Raw genomic sequence first — 15,803 nt, forward strand, 5'->3', positions numbered from 1 at the left:
TCCTTTCTGCTGACTTCTTTGAGGATTCCTACATGGGTGCGTGATATACTAAATCATGTACACAAAACTCATTCTCTACATATCTACTCAAGAAATTACCCACCTGAACATTGAGACAGCAAGACACGCTAACAGACCTGTAAAACTGCACATGTACGGAAGAAGACAGTGAGGACTGTTAACAATTACTCCTTTAAGACTTTACCCCAGAGGACTTTTTCTTTCATCAAGAGTTTCATGTCACCTGAAGATATCCTTACAACATCTTGGAAGTATCAAATTCATTATATTTAGGCCTGGGCAGAGTTCACAGAGTTCTGCTATGTGGAACTCTGCAAAGTGCTCAAAAAACTCTGCCGTGCTACACGGTTCCCCGAGCGGCGGAGTTTGAGTAAGGCACGCTGTTCGCACTGATTTTCAGCACAGGAGTTTCTCTTGAGCTGTGTGAGCGCTAACTTTTTTTTGCCGCTTGAGTAGATTTTTTACTCTAGCGGAAGCTTCCTCAATGCAAGCAGCAGCTTTCTCATTTCAAGCCTACTGCTTGCGTTCAGAAATCTCACTCGCGCTTGCCAACTTAGCAATTTCTCTTGCTCGCGCTCACCAACTTAACGTTGGCAAGCGAGAGAAAAAACTCTGCTCAGCGTCACTTTACTGAGTTTTTCGGAAGTGCAGAGTGGGGAAAACTCCGCGAACTCCGCCGGCAGAGTGGAATTCTTCGCCCACCCCTAATTATATTAGCAAAGAACTGACTTTCTCTATATGCATCAATCTACATTTGCATCAACTGCTGATGTTATTTATAATACTATAATCCCTTTACCAATCACGTTTGGACGTTTCTGACACTGTATAGCTGCATCCTTTGGGAATGCAAGTCAAGATCAGCTCCCTAGTTCTCCTAGGAGAGGTATGCCTCTGCCAGCTAATTCTAACACCCCTGAACCATGAGTACACAACACTGCTTTGAGATGGTCATTACACACACCATGAAGAAATACTGAAGCCTAATACAAGCAAGAGGCCATGATTCAGTTGTTCCTGAGCTCACAGTTCTTCCCTTTTTTGTCTTCATATACTTTTAAGTTGCCCTTATCTCCAACAAGAAAACAACAAGTAAATGTTCCATGGAAGGTCTTATTTTATCTGAATGACCAATAACATTGAATTGCAAAGCAACTGAATAAATCTACATAATTGTTCAATGATGTTGCATTTTATTGCAACACCTTCCAAAACCTGGAAGAGATGTTTTCTGGCCTCATGTATTACACTGGGATGCTCAAGGAGTTGATCCCATACGTACAATGTTAGTTTCATAAAAAGAAACGTCCATTTGCCTCTCATGGTCATGAGAGTGGGTCACCATGCATAACTTCTGCATATAATATGAACAGCTTGCATGTCACTCTTGCAAGAACAGCAATGCCTGCCTCGTAGCAGCCCACAGAAAGTAGATAACGTTGTAACTTCAACATAGATACATGTATATTTAAGGGCCAATACTGACGTAGAACCACTATTGGAGCTCACAATCTGAGTTATAGAAGAACTAATAATGTTGTTTTTGAAACAAAGTAGAGAGTTTAAAGTCTTGCTAAAATAAGGGAATTTTTTGAAATGAGAAGCGTGGTGTTCGTTTGAATGTCAAGAGGCAGATATTTCCAATGGGTAGCGCAGTTCCAGTGAATTGAGTGTTTCCGGAATGGGGGACTCTGTGGCTGATCAGAGCAGATCAGATAAGTATCAGGACTGATCAGGTGAATGGCTTTGTACACAGGCTAGCATACTTTGAAATGTCCTGTCTGTTCTACAAGTGTTAGAGTGGGGAAACAGGTTGGCCTCCTATCTGAGAATAGTCTACTTCATTAATGTTATTAATGAATTCGAGTGCTTGTTCAGCAGAACCTCTCTTTAAATTATGTTATAGTTTTATTTATACTCATTCACAACCAACCACTCGGATACACCCAGGGTGCTCATCTGTGTTTTCTCTCTACCAAACCCCTGCTAGGGGGGTTGTACCTGCATTAGCGAAGTGAGCCTAATCACTGTGTGACCGGGGAGGTCTCACCAAGTTCCCTTCCTCATACACTGTGCAAACTTAGTGGTGTGGTACATCATGAAGTGGCCACTCAAACACCATCAGATACATGCCACTGAGAGAAGGCCTAACACGCGGACTCTACTGCAGCAGATGTACAAAGTCCTTCCTCATCCCACCCCATTTATCCCCATCCGCTCCTCATCTGGTAGTTGCCTAGACCAATCCAAACCTACATATGTTTCTCAAGCCTCTATTGAACACAGGTTAGGATGCACAAACTTTTCTCAGTCTGGGTTACTGATCTAATGGGATGAATAAACCTGGCTACATACAAAACGCAGAGCTATTACGTGGCACTGTTAGTTGTCATCTTAGGTCATAACTAAAATGTATGTTTTGTCATCTGATTTTGAGCATAACATTGCTTGCAGCGATTTGTATACATACTGGATTTGATACGTGACTGATGTGGGCCATCACCTTGTTGGTGATAATGGGGAACATGCGGTGCTATAAAACTATTGTAATGACATTCCAAATCCTCTTTTTCGCTTATATTTCTCATTTACTACATGTAGAGGAACCCAATATCTTTGGTTGTGAAGCATCAATTCCATATTTGATTACTTATTATTTTCAGAATTTAATCCAACATGGGATAGTCAGAGTGTTGTTGATATATCTATGGACTTTTTCAGAGACGCAGAGTAAACACAAAAGAAGGACTTTTACAGTGTCTGAAACTAACTGCAGAGAGGATGACACGCCTAGAAGTAGAAACTATGCTGTGGTAGGATGTTGCTGTGTTATGGACTGATCTCAGTCAGGATGTGCTCGCTCATGCCGTGTCTAAAATTGATAGCAATAGAACTGCGACAAATTAGGGACACTGAAGATTGATTGCTGTGTGCAAGACTAACCACAGAGAGATAGTCATGTTCAGCAACAAAAATTGAAAATAGTGTGAATGTCCTAGACAATGTCCTTAAAAGAGACAATATACATTTCTGATACAGTGCTCCAGACTCAGCAAATTGAGTAGACCCTGTGGAATCACTGTAAAATGCCCCAGCCTAGGCAACTTGAAGACTGCTGATGCCATGCTCCAGGGTAAGCATGTCACATATACTGCTGATGTAGTGCTCTGCATTGAGGCGGTGCTGGTGTTTCCGGTAACAATGTCCCAGACAAGGTGCTATGTGGATGGCTGGTACTATTAAGTGCACTAAGATCATGGGCCCAGATTGCTTTCTCTTGGTCCAAACACAAGCAGGAGAACCTGGTCAGTTTCCAAGTGCACCAATGTTAACGTCTTGAGTGTTTCATATCTGGCACAGTTTGATATTTAGGTCTTGCCTCGATCACAATTACTTCGGCAAGCAATTACAGGTGGGCTGAAGTTTTTCTCCACCGAGTGATTAGTGAGTGTGATAAACTCCAACCCTCCCTCCCCTCCCCCCACAAATGTCAGTAGTCCCAACCTGCCACAATTTCCTGGGGCCCAGTAAATAAAGGGACATGCACATTTTGGAGTGAAAAGCCCTAAACCCTTCGAGATGCACCACATTTTAGGGCTAACTCGTAACAGGTGCTATTTATCAAATCTGCTAAGTTTCAAAACACCAGGATCTCAGTTAATGGCGTAAAAAATATTGCCTAATGAGGCCTTTGTGAAAAATAATCTCATGTGTAAAAGATATCATTATAGTGATTGTCCTTCAACATGAACAAAAGCCTCATACTGCTTAAGGGGTAACCGTGTTGTGATCGAGTACAAGCTGAGGGACCATGGTATTTTGAATTCCAGATTCCAAGTGACCGGTGGCCTGCTCAGTGACATTAAGACGTCGTACTAACAGAGATGCTTTAAGGCTTGGGCAAAGTGGTCAATTGCCCAGGATTACCACCTTCCAAGGGCCCCCCTGGGAACGTGAGGTTTCTCTCTAGCTCACTTTTGTGTGTTTTTGTATCTTAACCTTTAAAATGAAATAACAAATTGTGAGCCACCAAAGGGCTTGAATTAGCAGAAAATGGGAATTACAATTCAAAGTTGTTCCAAACAGGAGCCCTCAAATAAATTCTTGCCCGGGACCCCCAAAATTCTTAGGATGACGCTTCTCACAAACCAGCACTGACGTCATTCATTCAACTTCTTCACGTCCATCCGTCAGTAACTTCCGTACAGAAATATTGTGATAAAAGCAATAGTGAACTAAAGTCTACAGCGAACTCTTTAATAACACAGATGTTGAAATATGAAGGCTAAATATGTAAGTTAAACTCATGGCTTGTTATGTTACACAGACAGATCTTTTCCAATGTAGGAAATCTCTACTTCTGAGGGCTCTACCAATCCTGAACAAATATTAGGAACGGTTTGCAAGTACTGTTTGGAAATAAAACCATCAATATCATAAACCTCGGAAATTAAATCTAGCATTAAATCTTGCCATAGACGAGAGGGCCAGGTATGTTATCAAATAAAAGCTCTAAATGTAATAGATCTTCATTCACTAATTCCAGTATTATAGCAAGATGAGGCGACTCGAGGCAGGGTAATTGCAGTGGGCAGGAAATCAGGCAACGGGAGGTAATTGCTTTGAACTTTTGGTGCTCACATACTGAGCTCTACGCCCCTAATTAATATATCAGTATGGCATCTCTGGGAGAGGACTTCAGCATGCTTTATAGCAATTCTAAAAATAGCAACTATTAACACTTGTGGCACTGGGGACCCATACTTTTAATAATTGGTATAAAGCGCATAGAAATATTAACTGCAAAAGCAGGGCAGAGGACAGGAGGAGTGCAGGCTCACTTGGTGGTTGGTAATACAGAAGTCTTTTCCTGTCACTTCCAATCCAAGAGGTACCCAGGTGAGAAGCGTGGGTAATAGCATGCACAGCATGTGGAGCTACACACCATTAGCCTAGAGCAGCGGTTCTTAACCTTTTGACTTCTGTGGACCCCGCTGAATCATTTCTGGAATCCACGGACCCCCACTGAGGCAGCAGTCCAAGTCAGGAACCCCTGGCATGAGCAAAGTCTGATCTGAAACTCAAAATAGTACCAAAAAAAACCAAAGAACAAGTATACCTAACAAATGCTCGAAAAATAAAATATTTTGAGGATTTCACAAATAAATAAAGAAAAAAAGTTCACATTTTCACTGTTGCTTCTTTATTTGTGTATGCTTTATTAATTGTATTGTATTAATTTTAATATTATATAATTTTGTAAAATAGTAGCAGACCCAATGAGTAGGCTTTGCTGACCGACAGGTTAAGAACCACTGGCGTAGAACATAAGGTACCAAGAGCTTGCTCACATATGTGCCACATCCACAAGTCAGGCCAGAAACACAAAATGGATCCCAGTTGGAAATGCAGAGATAGATTTGTCTTAACAAGACTGAAGCCAGAGGCAATAAATACTCAGCATGTGTAGGGCTATTATTATTACCAGGGTTGGACTAATTTACAAAGTCACTGACATCACAATTTCGCAAATTTCAATCAACGCTGCATACCACAAAGTTGCTGAAGTTTAAAGTGGTCTAAAAGCGGGGCATGCACTACAGTAGAAACTTTCTTAGTGCCACAGAGATTTGCAGGGCGACACTCAGTAGTTGTACACTTTTTCTCCTATACCTAGCTCTATCTCATTTCCACAGTGCCAGAAGTCACAGGACGGGACATCTGGCAGCAGGAAAAAGAGATTCCGTGTTCGAGCGGTGAGCATTGCTTTTTGCCCTTATGACTTAGGTGACAGTGGGGAAGTACAATTCCCTGCAGCCTAATGCCCTGGTAATGTTGGGCAAGACATCTGGCTGCAGAGAGTGCTGGGTGGACAAAGTGTGTATCACGAAGAAGTATGAAACTCACTAGCTCTTTCAAAGCTAGGGGATTTAGTACTTCTTCATGAAACGCAAAGTTCCCTGAATTATCTTGAAAATGTGGGTTCAAACTTTTCTAGCCCCCAGTTATTGACAACAGGGAGCAGTATAAAGAAGAAAGAATTGAGAGCCCAGACAATTTTAGTTGCAGCGTGGAGATGGTGAAGTATCCTGCTCCAACAGCGAGTGCTGTAAAGGCCTCTGTGTACTAGCATGTGCTCCTTATCATTCCCTCCTACCTCCACTCTCTGACTCATCCTGACCTCAGACCTGCCAACTTCACCAAAACTCTCACAGTGTGAGAAGGGGGTGGTGCCTTGGAGGGGGTATGGCCTCGTGCCGAAGCACCTGAGAGGCACTTTTGCCCCTACTCCAGCCCCAAACCCCCTCCTCAAAAAAGAAAAACAAGCTTGCTAATGGACATCAGCAGCTAAAAGCCTCAGAAAACGAGCAGAAAAGCATTGCTTACAGTGGTTTTCAGTCTGTTTTCACTGCCACTGTGTGATATTGCCTCCTCAGCGGGAGATTGTGTGAGGGGAGCCAATATTGTGTTTCACACTGTGGCACAGTGTGAGTTGGCAGGTCTGCAACCTCTCATGCTACTCTGGACTCCCAAATAACGCTTTCCAAATCCTCCTCTCCTTTATCCTATTCATCCAACTAACAGGTGTACATATCCACCACTCCCAGTAACAAATCATACTTTTCCCCTAGTAATCCACCACTAATCCACCTTGGGCTCCGGAGTAGCATGCTACTCACTGACAAGCGCTTCACCATGTCATCAGGGGTAGAAAGCGGTAGATAAATACAATTTACAATTACAATTACAATCATGACACGTTTGTGTTAGGCCCACTGCGACCATAGCTGGTCACCCCTCATTGCTGCCCTTTTTATGGAAGCAGACACGCAGATTTGGTAGTAATCATGCTTGCACAAGCATGAATGGATGAAGCTCGATCTTGATGTGGGAAGGAAAATGACATGTATTAAAGAACTAGAGCTAGGGAGATGATAGAAATGAGGTTGAAGCAGTTACAAGATGAAAGGAGAGCATGTTTTAAAAAATACCACTGAAAACCGCAATGCATGACAAAGCAAATCGAAGTATACTGAAGAAAGAGCAATATATGGTGCCTTAGTCTTAAAGAGATTGACATAATTGATTGTGTTTATTTATGGTTAGGTGTATATTGTGTTATACCTCACACTACAGAACGTATTTGCTTCTAGGAGCTGAGGCAATGAGATGGAATACACAAGAGCATGGCTGTTACAAATAGTAGGTAAGGTTTTGGCAAGGCAAGAGGGAGGGATGCATAAGATATGTAGCTCAAGGAACAGTACAAATTTCACATTGCATAGTTAGAGACTTATTTAGATTTTGACAGCCAGGGTAGTCTTTCACAAATGTGGTGGAGTTCTCTGTCTGCCAAACTAATGGTCCACCTGCTCTCTTTAGAATCAGATGGACTGTCATATTTCAGCCGGTGCTGCTGTGCTGGCTCTTCTGGCAGTATCAGAAACCTTACATCAACCACTCAATGAACTTGGAACCATCCAGGTAAGAACATACTGATCCTCTGCCCTATTTAGAGCTAATAATAATTTAGACACTAATGTTCTATTGAGGTCGAGCCTGCAGGAGCATGCACTAGCATATGTGCTGTCACTTGCAAGACTATAAGGGACTTAGAACCCGCCCATAGCTTTCAATTCGTTGGCATCATTGTCGTTCTTCTTTGATGCCTTTTCATTGGGCAGCACTTGCCGTAAGTCATGTCTGTTGCTGGCCCAGGCACAGGGACCAAGTACAGATTAATTACCTTTTTGATTTGTGACCCTCCGCTGGCCATCTGCTGCTCACTCTGGATTTCAGTTACTATTTTTCAGAGCTATGACACGGTTAAGGCTGACCATGTCATAGCTTTTTATATATTTATCCCTCAGCCAATCCTAGTGGCTGCACTTATTAAAACAAAAAATCGCCCCAGGAAACCAGATTAGAGACAAAATCACTGGGGTCACTGCACAGCCTCACCCATTTATCCTTTCCTGTATGTTCTGAAAGTGTGACATGCTCATTTTTCATCTTAAGTCACATGCACATACATTTTTTTTACATCCCAGTATTTGTTTTCAAGACAACATCAACAACTTGTGCTAGTTTTGTCTGATCGAAAGTCGTTCGTTTGTTAAACAAGCATTTGCAATGCAATGGGTCTCGCGTTTGCTCGAGTTAAAACTATTATCGTTGTAAATTCCTAACTGGACTTTTCTTGCCACATACATTGAACATGAAAAGTAAAACACGCAAGGAACATACTGTGTTTTTATTTAAGATCGAAAACGAAAGTAACATACCACGTGTGTTTATAAACTACAAATGCCACCACATAATCGCGCTGTGGTCGGAACCTCAAAAATAAATAAAGAATTAAACAACATCCCTAAAGGACCTGGACAAAAGCTATACTTTAGAAGAAAGGCCCAGCCTTCCAGTTAGGCTTTATAAATGGGTACCCGTAGTTATATGGTTGCGCCACAAGACCTACTGAAGTTACTTGCGTGCTTCCATAAGTAAATATTTTTATGAGTGGACTTGACCACTAGCGTTTTTTTTTTTACTTTAGCAAACTGGATTATGCATTTTTGTGATCCTTTGCATAACATTCATCAATGATAAAGTGGCTGTTAGATCCGTCTTTGTCTACAGTGTTGTTTAATAAGAGCATACCATTGGATTGTAAAGGCAGATATTTTAACCAACCTATGTTTATTACTATAAATCAGTATATTAGAAACTTCTGTTTAGAATATGCGCTAAAAAATATGAAATCATATCACTGTAAATAATGCATTATTGGTCTGTATTTTAGGAATTGTGTTTTGTGTTATTATTTCTACTTCCAGTCTACATAATGAGGTCACTGCGGGAATATATGCGCGCGAAACTGCATTAAAGCAATAAACTATATCGACCATATTTGAAAAGTTTTGACAAAACACGCATTGTGCACAATATTACCTTTGAGCGTGGAAATGAGCATGATAATTGGCTATAAAGCAAACATTTGAAGCATGACTGCTATGTTTTCCACCCAACACGTTACCTTTGCAGTAGTGATGTGAAAGTGACGGAATTAGTGCGTGTGTGACTGCTGAGTTTATAAAGGGATTAATAACCTGGTTGTAAACTACTAGAAGACACTTCACCCAGAGTACATCCACTATAGCAGCTCAATGGATTAAGCCCTTGCTGTGTAGGTGAATATAATTTAAAACCAGAAAAAAAGGAGCGAAAATTAAAGTGCAACAAAACCCTTGAGGTGATACGTAGCGCTTATTTTTAAAAGCCCACTTTTATTGTAAACACGCCAATTGAAATTGTAAAAGGCAAAACATTTACACCACGAAACAATAATATCTAAAGTAAAAACATTCACAAACTAAATATACCTTTGTTTTAATGTTTTTTATCTGAATGTGAAAAAAGCTGCCTTTCTATTAATTAAATGAAAGCGGGGAAAGAATGCAAATCCATGTGCAGTGTATTTGAACGAAATGTAAACTGTAGCAGCATGGTGTTAAGAACACTTTATCTTTTCCTTGAGTATGAAAGAGGATGTGGGGCCTGATCCCATCTTGTGTAAACATAGTAATACAGATAGGGATCAAAGTGTCTCCGAAGAGACAGCCATATTGATCTCTTGAGGTTATGTTCGCCATAACAAAAGAAGTGCTAACATCTCTCTGAGATTGTGGTGTCATTGTAGCCCGTAGGAACTTTGGTGACTTGTTGGAAATTCGAAAAAAATAAAGACTAGAAATTTGAGCTGGAAAACGAAGAGGATAGAGACATACCATCTATTTAGAAAGTACAAATGCACACATATAAGCGAATTTTTCCAAAATAAAAATGTACACCAGAAAAGCCACCCATATGAAATAAACTTAGCATGTATCTATAAAGGGAAAAAAACAAAACAAATCTATTGTGTATGTTTAAAAACTACAGCATGAGATGGTGCGGAAGCGGCTGGGACAGGAGGCTGCTTGCTGCATGAGGACTAGTTGCACCGCGGCTACAAGCTGCCACAGGACCAGCCACCCTGCCATGGCGAGCAGAGCTGAGGGGCGGAAGGGTCAGGAGCCAGTAGCTGAAGTCACAGAGCAGTAGGACAGAGTCAGCAGCTTAGCATTCATATTTATTGTGCAAATAAGCAAGTCAATTCACAGTGCCACGGCCACCATGAGCATGACCGCAAAAGGAGGGACAGAAAAGGAAAAAGAAGTTCGCTTGCAGTCAAAGTTATCGGCCGTGTAACAGGGTCGGTCCCCAAGGCGATAACCAAACCGCCCCAAGGAGGGGCAAAAGTAAAGCATTTACCAATGATAATAAAGGATTTTTGAAAGCCAAGCCAATGAATGAGCAATAGTGATAGGCGTGAGGTGGTTTGGTTAAAAGCCCAGATACATACCAACACGTTGGAAAAGCAGGGCTTGCGCGCTGCTATGCTCAACCAAAAAACGTACTTCTGCAAGAGGAAGCAGTTTATAACTGTAGCCCCGAAACTTCACATGTTGGACAAATTCAAATCACTGTGTCTGCGGTGGGCAGCACTCCCCATCTGCACCATAAATCTAAAGGTTTCTATGTCCCAGTCAGACCCCCGTTTAATATCTAGTATCTGCCAGCTTCACCACTGCTCCTTTGTGTGACCTTCGACGGCACGCTTCCCAGAACAATGGATTGCAAGAGAAACTATTTGACTGGGCTTTTTTCAGCAACTCTTTTGCTCTCATACACACAAATACACGCTCCATTAACACTCACATCACAATTAAACTGCAGACCACCAGCACAAACACCACAGCAACAAAAACATATATAATGGAGGCAAGCACGCACAATACAACGCACACACACAATACACTCAAACACTGGCAAAGACAACAGCTTGTCAGTCACTTTATAAAGGCGAGACCTATTGGATTTGCCAATGAAAGTTTTCTGTTTGGGACCATCAGGGAATACTAATCGGTCCCAAGCAGAAGAAATAACCCACATCCTTGGAGAAAATTCCTAAGGTGTCATGGTCATTAGTATTTTGTTTTACAAAAGCAAGCTCCAGCTTTTCATTAAACATGGCAGCCCTCGCCTTGAGAGGAGCGACCATATCAGTGGCACCTTTGAAGGTACGAGATCTCTGTAAGGTTGGTGGAGATGTCGCAGGGCAGGCCATCTGCCAAAACTTAAATGAGGCCCTTTGTGTTCCACTGTTACATTGTTAGATAGGCTACATATAAAAGGATTATGTTTGAGATTGAGCTAAAATGTCGGAGTGACATGCATAGAATAAGTAACAAGAGGCATATTTGATAGCAAAATTGATAGAGGGAGTGATGGAGGGCTGAGTAATAGGCATTAAAGCAGGTGGATCTTGAGTCTATTACGTAGATGAATTATCAGAAGATAACACCTAAGAACAAAAACATTTTTTCACAAGTAATTGCCATTTTAAACTGATACATTTCATGTTCAAGGCTAAGCACAGCAGCCCATACCCAAGGGTGAAATTTAACGGGCCTTCTTGGCCAATCCTAGCAGGTATTGTTACTTTTGTGCTCATAATATTAACAGGAGATATTTTGCACATGTCATGCTGACAGCACAAAAATCTGCATTTTTTGTTCTTCTGAACTGAATGCACGAACACGTAGTTATTCTCTGTTGGGTTCAATAACCCATATGCTGTGCATCGTCCTATTTCAATGTTCTTTAAATTAGATGATATGTGCTGCTGTGCACTTCTCCTATCAATCAATGCGTTATTTATACAAAATTACATTCACCCAAGTGAGCTTTTAATTCCTCAGTTGTACGTGTGTAGATGAACTTGTAGTTATATGGACATTTCAATCGCAGATAACATTTGATTGCTTTTACATTTTTAAATAGGATGTGCTCACATTTAATTTCTATGGAAGCAAATGTACCACCACAGGTAGGTGGGCCTCCAGTGAAGAACCAATGGCAAAGGTAGCTGAACATCTACAAACAGGCGTGTTTCCAAAGATCCATCAGCATTTGGTAGGTAGATTCCCATCCTGAAAACGGCTGATGTTTACACATGCCATAAATTCTTGTTTGAACACCAATGTAAACATGCCCATGGTAGATGGTAGCATTTGATCAGCTAAACTGTCTTTCTCAAGAGGGTGCTGTTGCCAAAAGGATGATTTGTGACTTTGTTTGAGGGTGGTAGTGAGACAAATCCCTTCCTTCACTATGCTTACACCTTTCGTGATGAGAACTACTATGACAATTAATGTAGTAATTCACTGACTGGTCATTGCTGGCAGACCCTGGAATACCCTGTTCAGTTCGCTGGTAAAGTAGTGGAAGTAGGCAAAGACCTTCACTCCCTCCCCACAGAATCATAACGTAATGTTTGACACATCAGTCATGGGAAGGCTGTAATGAATCTTGTAGTTCTGTTGCATCCTACAATCTCTCCAAAGAAACATTGCTTGTCCAAGCATTTTATTGAAAAATAGCACTGTTCAGACCATGATCCTAACAATGTGACCTCAGAATGTCATTAAGTCTGAGCAAATAGTATTTCAGGTGTCATAACTAACTGTGTGATGTAATACTGGGCTTCCTGTTTGCTGCCCCACTGCACATTACTTCGATCATTCAAAATGGCAGCATATCTGCAGCACAGCATGCTCCAACATATACCTATAGTTTTATATGCAAACTGCCTGTCAGTGTTTCCATGCTACAGACACGTTAAGATCATGGTTATCATATCACTTTACTTCACTTTCTATGATGCACTTAAAATAATGACATTTGTTGGACAGAAGTACGTTGCATTTTTAAGATTCAGGTAAGGAGTGTGCATACTTGCAAGTGGAAAATTTAATGCCATAGTAGACCAGCTTATGCAAAGAGTCTCCAAGGGAATGTGGTCACTGCAATTCCTCACATCTCTCACTGGAACAGTAACTAATGCACCTTTGTACCATCTACTGTGTCTACCTTTAGGGATGGTTGCTCTATAACTATTTTCATCAAGCTGAGAAACTTAAAGACTGCGCTGGAGTTTGCTTACGGAATGGCCCAAAATAATTCTCAAGCAAGTGCCCCTTCGGACTATAACTATTTACATACAATGCGATATCATAGCTGCAGAAGTTTTGTTTGACCAAAAGTTTTTTAATTTATGATTGGAAAATGATATCGGAACACGCTGAAAGGATGATTAGTATTTAACAATTGATATACTAAATGATAAATATGAGGGTACGGGCTCGAATATGGATAAAGCCATTGCCAACAATTATATTTTTATGCTGGGCTGACTGTCAGCTTTAGGGTGGTCTTCACCCAAACTTTTTGCCTTTCTCCTCCATGTCTGCTGATCTAGTTTTTGCTGGCCTTAGGACTTAGCATACTTTACCGCTGCTAACCAGTGCTAAAGTGCACGTGCTCCCTCCTTAAAACATGGTAAAATTGGCTTAAAACCAACTGGTATATTTACTTGTAAGTTCCTAGTAAAGTGCCACTACATGTCCACAGAACCTGTCAATTAAATGCCACTAGTGGGCCTGTGGCACTGATTGGGCCACCCACTTAAGTAGCCCTTTACACATGTCTCAGGCCTACCACTGCAGCCTTGGTGGGCAGTTTAAACTGCCATTTTAACCTGGCAAAATAAAGCTTTTGCCAGACCACCAACCCTCCTTTTTAATACATATGTCACCCCTGAGATAGGCTCTAAACAGCCAAGAGGCAGGGTGCAGTATATTTAAAAAGCAAGACAAGTTGTTTTGAGTTATATATGTCCTGGTAGTGAAACATGGTTAAATGTATTTTTCACTACTGCAAGGCCTACCTTTGCTATAGACTAACATTGGAGTTACCTTATTGCATTAACTAAGCTGCAATTTCCAAATCAAAGCAGGTAACCACTTCTTGTTTGGTGTCTTTGGAACTGTAGTGAAAAATTCTACCTCATGATGAGGTTAGTTTATACATTTTAATTTAAAAATGGCACTTTTAGAAAGTTGGTGTTTTCCTTTTGTAGCCATTTAGTGCCTGTTGCCTGTCTCTCATCATATGACAGGGTGTAGCTGACAGATGAGCTTTGTGTATTCCTCCTAGACAGCCACACACAATAGAGAGGTTAGGTGTACCTGAATGGGTCATCACTGGCAGGATGGGAGGGAGGAGCTGGGCACAGCCCCACTTACACTTGAATAGGCTGTGTTCACACAAAAGGCTGCATACCCCCTGTACTTAGTCTGCAGCTAGGGCTGGGAAGGCAGGATTTCTGGGGAATTCAAAAGGAATTTCTAGATGCTTCCCCCACCTTCCAGATGAAAGGTACCAGGTATAACTATTGGACCTCAGACACCAACTCCTCAGTACACTTCTGGACCTCTGGATATTCTACCAGGAATGAGGACTGCTGAGCTGCTGAAGGACTTCCACTCTGCTAGACTGCTTCCCTGCTGGACTACTGCCATGCTGTGGTGCTGCCCTGCTGTGCTGGCCTGCTGCCTGCTGCCCTCCTGCCTGGTTGAGAATGATTAGACCTGCATTTCTTGAACCCAGAACCCCACAGTGACTCCAAGGGTTAGTTGGCTGACCTCCTGACTTCAGCCTTGTAAGCAGAAGGCTCCAACAACCGTGGTCTGCACCTGGATTCTGTCATCTGTGAGTCTACCCTGCCAAATGGTGCCACCCAAGTCCTGAACCCTAGGCCTTTGGAAATGCACCTAAGGTGCTCTGCCAGCTTCTGAGGATCCTGTGAAACCGATGCATCTCCTCTGCTGCGCAGCACAACCCTGACCAGAACCAATGCATACATGTTGCATTCATTGAAACTGCCGCAAAGACCCACATCACATTGCATCCTATTGCCGCATCGGAATTGCCTGGACTTTAACAACAGCTTGCATCATAAAATTCCATACAAACAATGGCCTCTGCTGGGGATTGCTCGGCCTGGATCCTGCTTATTCATGTTTTTTCATTCATGAGCTGAACCTAAACTATGCTGAAGATTTTATTGAACTCGCCCCATTGTGCCTGTGAATAGCAGTTTGGAGTAGTGAGTATACTGCCTTTAACTAAGATGTGATCCAAGACTGCCTTAACTGTGAGCATGTTTCTAAATTCCATGACTTGACTATAGTAGGAGTACTGCAATGTCTTTGTGTTGGCCTGATTTGTACTAATCCCCCCATATGGTAAATAAAGAGGATTGTGTGAAAATCAAAAAGATGCTCTAAAAGTGGGCTTCTGAAGGAGGAGACACTATGGCTCTGGGTAAACCAACCCTGAGAGCCTATTTAATACTAAAAAACAATTTGTGACCAGAACCTTATCTTTCCCTTGAAAGAAACCCATGGAAAAGACCTCTTCCTACAAAGTGTCAAATGGGTGCAATTCGATCTTCTCTCTGTTTTCCCTCTGGAAAATTCGATCCAAGCTCAATACTGATTTGCCCTTGTGGCTGCAGTTCTCTCCATGCACTAGAGCAATTCGTTTTACTCTGCAGGTTTTGTGGCCCCGAAGGCAGCCTCAAAGACTGCAACATACCTTATGAACAATGCTGAATCTCTGAACCATTTTACTCATCTGCAAAGGATTAATAGGAAATCTTGAACCTATGACATCTAGTGCAAAGAGCCATATTAATACAAATAGTACCAAGTATCAATGGTAACATAACATCTGACATCGTCCTGAGGACTATTGAACATGGCATGTGTAGAATATGGGTACCAGACTCATAAAGGCATTACTAAGGTATTCTTTTGCAGGATAAGAAATCGCCTGGT

The 15,803-nt window shown here is 41.7% G+C and overlaps 1 protein-coding gene across 11 annotated transcripts in view; it reads right to left on the reverse strand.

Moving 5' to 3' along the window:
• Nucleotides 1-15,803, reverse strand: part of PDE1C (phosphodiesterase 1C) — a 1,966,671-nt gene that overhangs the window by 880,937 nt on the left and 1,069,931 nt on the right. The window lies entirely within an intron of this gene.

This window comes from Pleurodeles waltl, chromosome 2_1 (assembly GCF_031143425.1).
Source record: "Pleurodeles waltl isolate 20211129_DDA chromosome 2_1, aPleWal1.hap1.20221129, whole genome shotgun sequence".
Lineage (NCBI taxonomy): Eukaryota > Metazoa > Chordata > Amphibia > Caudata > Salamandridae > Pleurodeles > Pleurodeles waltl.